The sequence below is a fragment of the Sciurus carolinensis genome, chromosome 3 (genome assembly GCF_902686445.1).
Source record: "Sciurus carolinensis chromosome 3, mSciCar1.2, whole genome shotgun sequence".
Taxonomy (NCBI): Eukaryota; Metazoa; Chordata; class Mammalia; order Rodentia; family Sciuridae; genus Sciurus; species Sciurus carolinensis.
This window is the reverse complement of record NC_062215.1, coordinates 177,677,483-177,685,601: the sequence shown is the minus strand read 5'-3', so window position 1 is coordinate 177,685,601 and position 8,119 is coordinate 177,677,483. Positions and strand designations below refer to the sequence as shown.

At 45.4% G+C, this 8,119-nt stretch overlaps 1 pseudogene; it reads right to left on the bottom strand.

Moving 5' to 3' along the window:
• Positions 1-348: 348 nt before the first annotated feature.
• LOC124979553 (serine/threonine-protein kinase PRP4 homolog) lies at positions 349-6,190 on the bottom strand (annotated as a pseudogene).
• Positions 6,191-8,119: the final 1,929 nt, after the last annotated feature.

Here is an 8,119-nt window from a genome sequence, read left to right as displayed (position 1 = left end):
TCATTTCATGTCTTTAACTGGAGCAAAACCCACCAGAAGAATACTGCTATTCTGATTTTTTATTCTTGAATGCACCAAAATGTGCATGCTTGTTGTAATTAGCTGCCTTGTTAAGAAGGTGAAGCTGGTGTCTCAGCAAATCAGACTTCTTACAGAAGGCGTTGAATGGCCTGTGCCCCGTTTTCCTTTTTTTCTTCAGTGTACTGAATGTTGTACACAACCTGCTTTTAAAGAGGAGACCGTCCCTGCAGGCAGGCTCAAGAAGGAACAGACCCCTTTCGGCACTGATTACACCAAGGGCAAGCTGCTGTGGCCTACACACACACCCTTGGAGTTTCTTCATCCCGTTTACATTTTTTCATGGATGAAAGCATGCTGTAGGACCTGGTTGGTGCTAATTCGTTTAGCTGGGTCCAACATTAGGATCTGGTCCAACGAGTCCTTTAGCTGGTGTACTTTTTAACATTGATCTTCAGGAAGTCACTGACACCCAATCAAGTCAGCCAACAGGTCCTTAGTTGGATTAATGGTGCTCATGACAGTAACTTTCTCCCTCTCTATTACTTTATCAACTTCTACGTACATGAAGTTGAGATTTTGATCAAAATGTTGGTCTTTGAATACGCCTTTCCGAATCATCTTATTTGGCATCTTTCCTTTGAGATCCATGGCGAGTTTCAACATATGGTTATTGGTTTTGCCAGGAAATAAAATTTTTCCAGTGTAGAGTTCATATAAGGTACAACCTACAGACCACATATCTATACCATAGTCATAGCTTTTACCTATAATGATCTCAAGAGCGTGATAAAATCTACTGACAAGATAAGGTGTTATGTCCTTATCTGCAACATGTGAAGCAGACCCAAAATCGCAAAACTTTAAAATCGTTTTTGATTCATTAACCAGGATATTGTCTGGCTTGATATCTGCATGTAGGATATTGCACCTTTAAAGAGTTTCAATGCCAGGAACAGCTGCTGACTATAGGACCTTACAGCTTTAATATGAAGACCAACATCCTTACCATATTTTTTTAATACCTCTCATAAATTCATACTGAGAGGCTCAAATACAAGACAGAGATGCTGCTTGTGATAAAAGTGCCTGAAGAGTCGCAGACAGTGGAATTTGTCATCAGGATCAGCATCGTTAAGTTTTTTCAAGAACTCTAGTTCTTTAAATCAGTCTTTTGTGTGAGCTCATTGTTTCTGATGATCTTAAGAGCCACTTCTTGGTTGGCTCTTGCATTACCTCTGGCTCTTACAACATTACCGGATACACTGTGTCCAGTGTAGCCAGACACATTGTAAGGCTTATCTAGGACTTCACCTACGTCCACACGATAATAGCCTTCTGCGTCCGTCCAGTTATCTCCAAGGTTGGGATTCTCTTTGAAATCTTTTCCAAAGCCAGCAGCCCTAGGACGAGCACTATCAAAATACGCAGCAAACACATCATCAGATTCTGTAAACATATCAGGTGCTAACAGCTTCTTCCGAGATCAACCATTATTCTGTTCAACAGTCATTAAATTATGCTTGTCTTTTACTGAGGCCTCAAACGGATCAACATTTTCTCGCTCATACTCTTTAACATCAGCAGCTGCCCACTCTAGGGCGTCATCTGGAGAAGGTGATCGTGTTCTGGTGCTGCTCTGGGGGCAGCTTGGTTCAGATGGTACAGACATATTGCTATCTTCAGCAAGGTATTTCTATTTCTGGACAATTGCCTGCCTTTGTATTCTTCTCTGTTCTATCAGGGCTTCTTCATCTTCTTCCTCTACATCAAAATCTTCGAGATTATCATCAGATGAAGACTCCCGCTCAACCTTCATTCCTTCAGAAAGACTTCCTTTAAATTTATCTTCCTTTCCTTTGCTTCTGCTTCTTCGTCTATGACCACCCTGTGATCGAGACCTCCTTCTCAAGCGTGATCTGCTCCTACGACCTCTGTCTCTTCTCCGAGGAGACCTGCTTCTTCTTCTTGTAGATCTACTACGTCTAAGTGGGGAGCGGGACCTTCGTCTAATGGGAGATCTACTTGTTCTTCTTCGGGTTGGAGACCACCTATTAATAGGACTGGCATCTTTTGATCTTTCACGTCTACTGAGGATATCATCTCGAGGTCATGTTCTTGGAGAAGAAAGTCGTCTTCTTTCTGGTTCTCTTCATTTTCTTTCTAAGGATCAACTCTTGGCTCTTCTACCAGGAGACAGAGTTCCAGAAGGTGATTTGCTCTGCTTAAATCTTCTATCATTTAGAAGTGGCGATCTACTTCTTGATTTTTCACGCTGTTTTGGAGACAAACTTCTTCGTTTAGGACTACGACCTGGTCTTCTACTGGGCGAACTATTTTCTTTCCCAGAAGAAGCATCTTTAGAGGGAGATTTAATTGGCTTCTTTTCTTTATCAGTTTCAGATCGTTTTGATTTTCTATCTTTGGACCGTGACCTTCTGTCTTTGGATTTACCTCTTAAGTCAACTAGGGATCTGGATTTTTTTACTGATCACGACTTCTACTTTCATTTATAATTGGGGATTTTTCCCTATCTTTTGTCTTACTTTTATCTTCAATTTTAACCTTCTCATCATTAGGAGATCTGGCTTTCCCAATTTTCTCTTGAGATCGCCTTCTAAGGGTAGGGGACTTTGATTTTCTTGCTTGATTTGGGATTTACTTCTCTTGGATGGACTTTTGGACTTCTTCCTTTCCTTTGACTTGCTCCTAGTTATTTTCTCTTTAACTATTTCAATACCTCCCTTACTTTTCTTTTTATCTGACCTATGTCTAGTCCGTTCTTTGGATCTGCTTTTACTTCTTTTTTTTTTTTTTTTTTTTTTTTTGTACTATTTTTATTGTCCACAAGTTCAAGTTTACCCTTTGTACTTGAAGATCTAGCATTAGATCTATTTCCATTTCTTGCCTTTTCATGAATCTCTCCTTCTTCTTCAGAGCCAGACTCATAACCTTGTAAAATAAACCCCATTCCAGAATGGACCTTTCCTTCTATTAACTCATTGTCAAGTTCAGCTTTAATCAAGGCTCTCTGTTTTTCCAAGTGTTCAAACAAAGCTAAATCATCAGTTTAGTTCTTTTTGCTGGGGACATACCTTTTTTGTCAGAAGCATCAATAACTTCTTTTCTTTTGTGTTTCTTATGTTTATGCTTATGTTTATTTTTTTATCCTTGTCTTCTTCTGACGCATGTTTATATTTCTTATGTTTACATCTGTGTTTATGTTTCTTTTTTTTGTGACGACTGTGCTTATTCTGAGATTGGTCTTCTGATTCTTCTCCATTTTCTTCATTTATACTCTTTTCAGAATTATCAACATCTTCCAGCCTTAATACTGGCAGACATTGGGAGACAAATCTCCTTCTCCACTGAAGGTTCAGAAAACGTCAAGTTTCCACAATAGATCTAGCAGGTCATTTGTTTTGAGCATATTGCAACCAATCAACTCTTGCACAGCTCCGGTTGCTCCCACAGCAATTGACTCTCCGCAGCACCATCCTTAACTTCCTGACTCCTCGGCGGCAGTAGCGGCGGTTCCCCGGATGGTGGAAGCTAGTGGAAGTGGAAAAAGGGGGGGTGAAGAAAAAGCCCTAGCGCATGTGCAACACACGTAGGGGAAAGCAGTACTCTGTACTTTCTTAACATTATCTGGATTTTTTGGATAATTCTCAGATTTTTAGATCCTTAATTCTCCTATGTTTCTTTATTTCTTATGCTATTGACAATCCTTTTAGCATTAAGAAGGATTCGGATTCTCTATTTTAAATGTATCAATCAATCAATCAGTGTTATCAGTCTGTTTTATATTACCATGACAAAAATACTGAAGCAGGCCAACTTTTTAAAGAAGAGATTTATTTAGTGGATTAGGCAACTTTCTGCCACTATAACAAAATGCTTGAGATAATCAACTTATAAAGAGAAAAGAGTTATTTTGTATCATGGTTCTTCAGGTTCTAGTCCATGATCAGTCAGCCTTGTTGCTTCAGGGCCTGTGGTGAGGAAACACATCATGGCAGAAGAGGTGGCAGAGCAAAATGCCTCACATCATGGCCAGAAAACAAAAGAGAGAGAAGAAAAGACTGGAGCTCTGCTATACCTTTGAGGGCATGCCCCCAACGACCCAAGGACTTCTCACTGGGTTCTACCTCTCAAGGTTGGGCGCCTCCCAATAGTGTCATGCTGGGGACCATCTTTGACACATGGGCCTTGGGGTGCATTAAGATCCAGCCACGGTTTTGGAGGTGCAGGTCAGGGCACTGGTGTGTCTCGTCACAGTGGGGACACGTGTGTGAGGAAAAGTTCACATCTCGAGACAGGAACCAGAGAGAGGCTGGGGTCCACCATCCCTTATGGAGGCAGGGCCCCCAGGGCCCAAGGACTTCCCATCAGGCTCCACCTCTCAAAGCCCACCATGTCCCACCACCACAGTGAGGACCACGCTCCAGCACAGGGACCTCTGGGGGACCGAAAAGTCCTAATCCACAGCAGGCATTTAAGGAGCAATTGGTGGAAACCAACTTGACTCGTAAGAAGGAAACAGAGCAAATCTTAGCATTTCCCGGCACACACAGGGAACACTTGTCCCTTACTATCGGAATGCTGCATCAACAGCCATGTTGACAAAGAAAAATAATCCAGTCAGTCTCATTTCCCAGTGGCGACAAAAACTTTGAGCTGCACATTATGATACTGATGTATTTTCATTTCTGCAACTATAGGCGACTGGAGCCGTTACTATTCTCACTTTTGGATTTTTTAAACAATAGTCCAGCTATAGGCTCCAATAAAAGCCAAGTGGCCATTCCTGAGCTTCAGCTTCAACAATTACCACCACTTTTCTAATCCCACCTCACTTGGTTCTGCCTCACATTAAAAAAACAAAACAAAACAAAAAAACATTTAAAGCAGACCTCAAGTATCATGCTTTTTTTATGTAAATTTATCTGACAGGTAAGTGCTTTTCAAAAAACTCTAACTACAGTGACATTGTTACACCTAAATAATTAATAATAATTTTTAATCTCATCTTATACCTATTCCATAATCAAAAGTTCCCAATTTTCTCAAAAATTTTTAAACAGCAGTTTTGTTCGAGCTATAAAATCAACTAGAGAAAACTTGTTTTTGAAGATATACTTAGACACCATGACTTTCTACCATTTGAAATAAGAAGTGTGTAAGGATATAAAAATATTTTCCTTAAATAAAGCTTGTTAAGAATTTTGCCTAATAATCCATAAAATGTTTTTTTCTTTAAAATTTTTAAAATTTTTAAATTTTTAGTTTTTATTTTATTTGTTCTCACTAGTTGTACATGGCCGTAGAATGCATTATACGTTTTGATAGATCATACATAAATGGAGTGTAAGCTCTCATTTTTTTGATCGTACATATTGCAGGTCATGCAGTCACACGTGGACATGAGGTAGTGATGTGTGTCACTCTACTGTCATTAACGTGTTTTCTTTTATTCCAAATATTAATATTCAATAAAAGTCACAGTACTACTGAGTTAATTCCCGTGTTCATTTTTAAAGGAGCAGACAGAACACGCTGCATTTCCCTCTGCCCTTGTCACTTGATGTCCTACCCGAATCCTGTCTGTGCTGATGGTCTTTAAAAGGATCGTTTTTTGACTAGCGTGTGGTCTTTTTCCTTTGTGGAAAGTGTGGTGGCCTTCGTTCATACCCTGGATGTGCTGGGATGCAGGCCACGGGGACGTCTTCTCCTCCGTCCCCTGGCGCTCTGTCTGGCCTGCTCGGTGCGCGGAGGGAGGAGGAGGGCAGCAGGGCAGCTGTAGGTGTGACCGGAGGGGGACTGCCCGGCCGAGCTCGTCCTCACTCCCAGGGGTGCTGGCCACCGGCTCCACCCCAGCGCTGTCCGAGGCCAGCTGCGGTGGTAGCTCCACCCAGATGGGCCTGTTCTGAGTTCTTGGTGAAGCTGGGATGCCCAGCTTCGGGGCAGCGTGGGGTGCGGGGAAGGCTGTGGGCAGCTCCGCAGGTCCAAGTGTTCCTGCCATGGGTGTTTCTTCCTGGAACCACCTGGTGCCCCGCACTGCCAGCTGGCGGTGCACCGGGGAGCCCCGCAGCCGTCCACGGGGCGTCAGAGGAGAGCTGCCAGGGTCCGTGTCCCGCGCTCTGTGGACGAAGCCGTGTTCAGGGCCTGTCATCCTGTGTTATTCGCAGGAAGTTTCAGGGAGTATCCGGGGCCATAGAGTTGGTTTTAATTGGGTCACAATTTCTCGGGAGGATTTCTAAGAACTTATTATCGGATCTCAGGTGGAAGAGATTTTAGGAGAACAAGAAAGCTGGAGGAAGGGAGCTGCACTGCTTTTCAAAAGAATGACGCGGTCCCCAGGACTCCGGGGCAGACGTTTGGGGACAGAAACATTCAGTTTTGTCACACTGAGGGTCTAAAAGGAGAGCCCCCCACGGCACCTCCACGATCCCCTTCCGACATTAGGACCTGACAACAGAGAGAATCCACGGACCCGAGGGTGGGAGGGGGCGGCGCAGGCCACGCCCCGGGGAGGGTGCAAACTGGGGGAGGCCCAGAGGCCGCAGAGGGCAGTGCCCAGCGCTTCGCCCAGGACGGCGCAGCTCCGCGTCCATGCCCAGGGCCAAGCCTGCACCGTGCGGGGCAGCTCAGCTTCTCAGGCCTCCAGGTCTCAGTCTAGGAACGCCCGTCCAACCCCAGTGCCCTGGAAGCCACCCGGAGACTGCAGTTCTATTCCTAAGGCAGCGAGGAGCCCGTGTCCTGCAGTGTCAGCACCCCGAGGGCCACACGAGGACATCTCCTGGCAAGGGAGGCAGCCCAGGCCTCGCACCCAGACTGTGGCGATCGCAGCCACCGTGTGACGGATGCTGCTGGGTGCTGCGGGGCTATGTCACGAGTCGGTGAGAAGAGGCTTAGCTGACAGCTACGGGAAGTGCGGAGTCGAGTACTGGCGGGAAATATGCTCCTGACGGTAGCAGATGTTCTCAGAGCAAATATTTCTGTGAAAAATGACGGCACAAGAATCAACTGATAAAACACAGAGGCTATTTCAGTAGTTTACATCCTGGTGAGGGAGGAAGGGGGCGGGGAGATGGGAGGCCTGGAGGACGGGGGAGGAGTGGAAGGAAATAACAAGACAAAACAAGGAAGAAAGCCAGAGTGAATATTACAGGGCCGGGAAAAAGGACACTGAAGTGACTCTTCAGCCCCGCTGGCCTCTCAGCGCCCAGATGCCACCAAAAAGCTGAACACAGTGCTTCAGATCTGACCCTCTCAACGACCACTAAAGATTTCTGGCCTGGGACTTTGCAGAGTTTGGGGTGAGCAGTCGGGCTTCATCCAGACCTGGCATTCAAACCCAGGCATCTTGGATCTCCCCAACCTCCAGGTCCTCTCAGCCTCCTCCTTCAAGAGCTCACGTACTCTAATACTTGTGAGTGCTGCAGATCTTTCTGGAAGGTGTGTGGGGGAGAGTCATTGTGAGCAGTGCCAGTACTTGGCCGTCCTTCTGGCTCTCCTTCCCTTCCTTGTCCTGCCTTCTTTCTCCTTCTCCCTCCTTCCAGGGTGTACCAGAAGCTCCCAGATTTTCTCCCCAAAGCCCTCCTTCACCTGTGACCCCGCACACCTGTTCTGCTCCGCTCACCTGGGGCTTCCCATGAGTCCTGTGTGACCTCCTCAGAGGCTCTCTTAGTCCATAGACTGAGTGGCTTATAGCAACACAAACTCATTCCTCAAGGTCTGGAGGCTGGGAAGCCTGAGGGCAGGGCCCCAGTGTGGTCGCGTTTGGGCAGAGACCTCCCTGGCATGTGGGCCGCCAGCTTCTCCTTCCATGGTGGACAGAGGGCTGGAGGGCTCCTGGGGACACTGACCCATTATAAGGACGCCTCCCTGTGACCTAATCGCCTCCCAGGGCCCCACCCTATGCCATCACCCTGGGGGTAGAACTTCAGACTACGAATTTGGGGCAAGAGACACATTCAGTCTGTTCCTTGCAGAGGCCCTTAAGGTTCTGAATGACAAAACGTTCTTCTTTTTTCTTTTTTAGAGTTTATTTATCTTTTTACCACCTTCCCCTTAATTAATTCTTAAGACAAAGTGAATG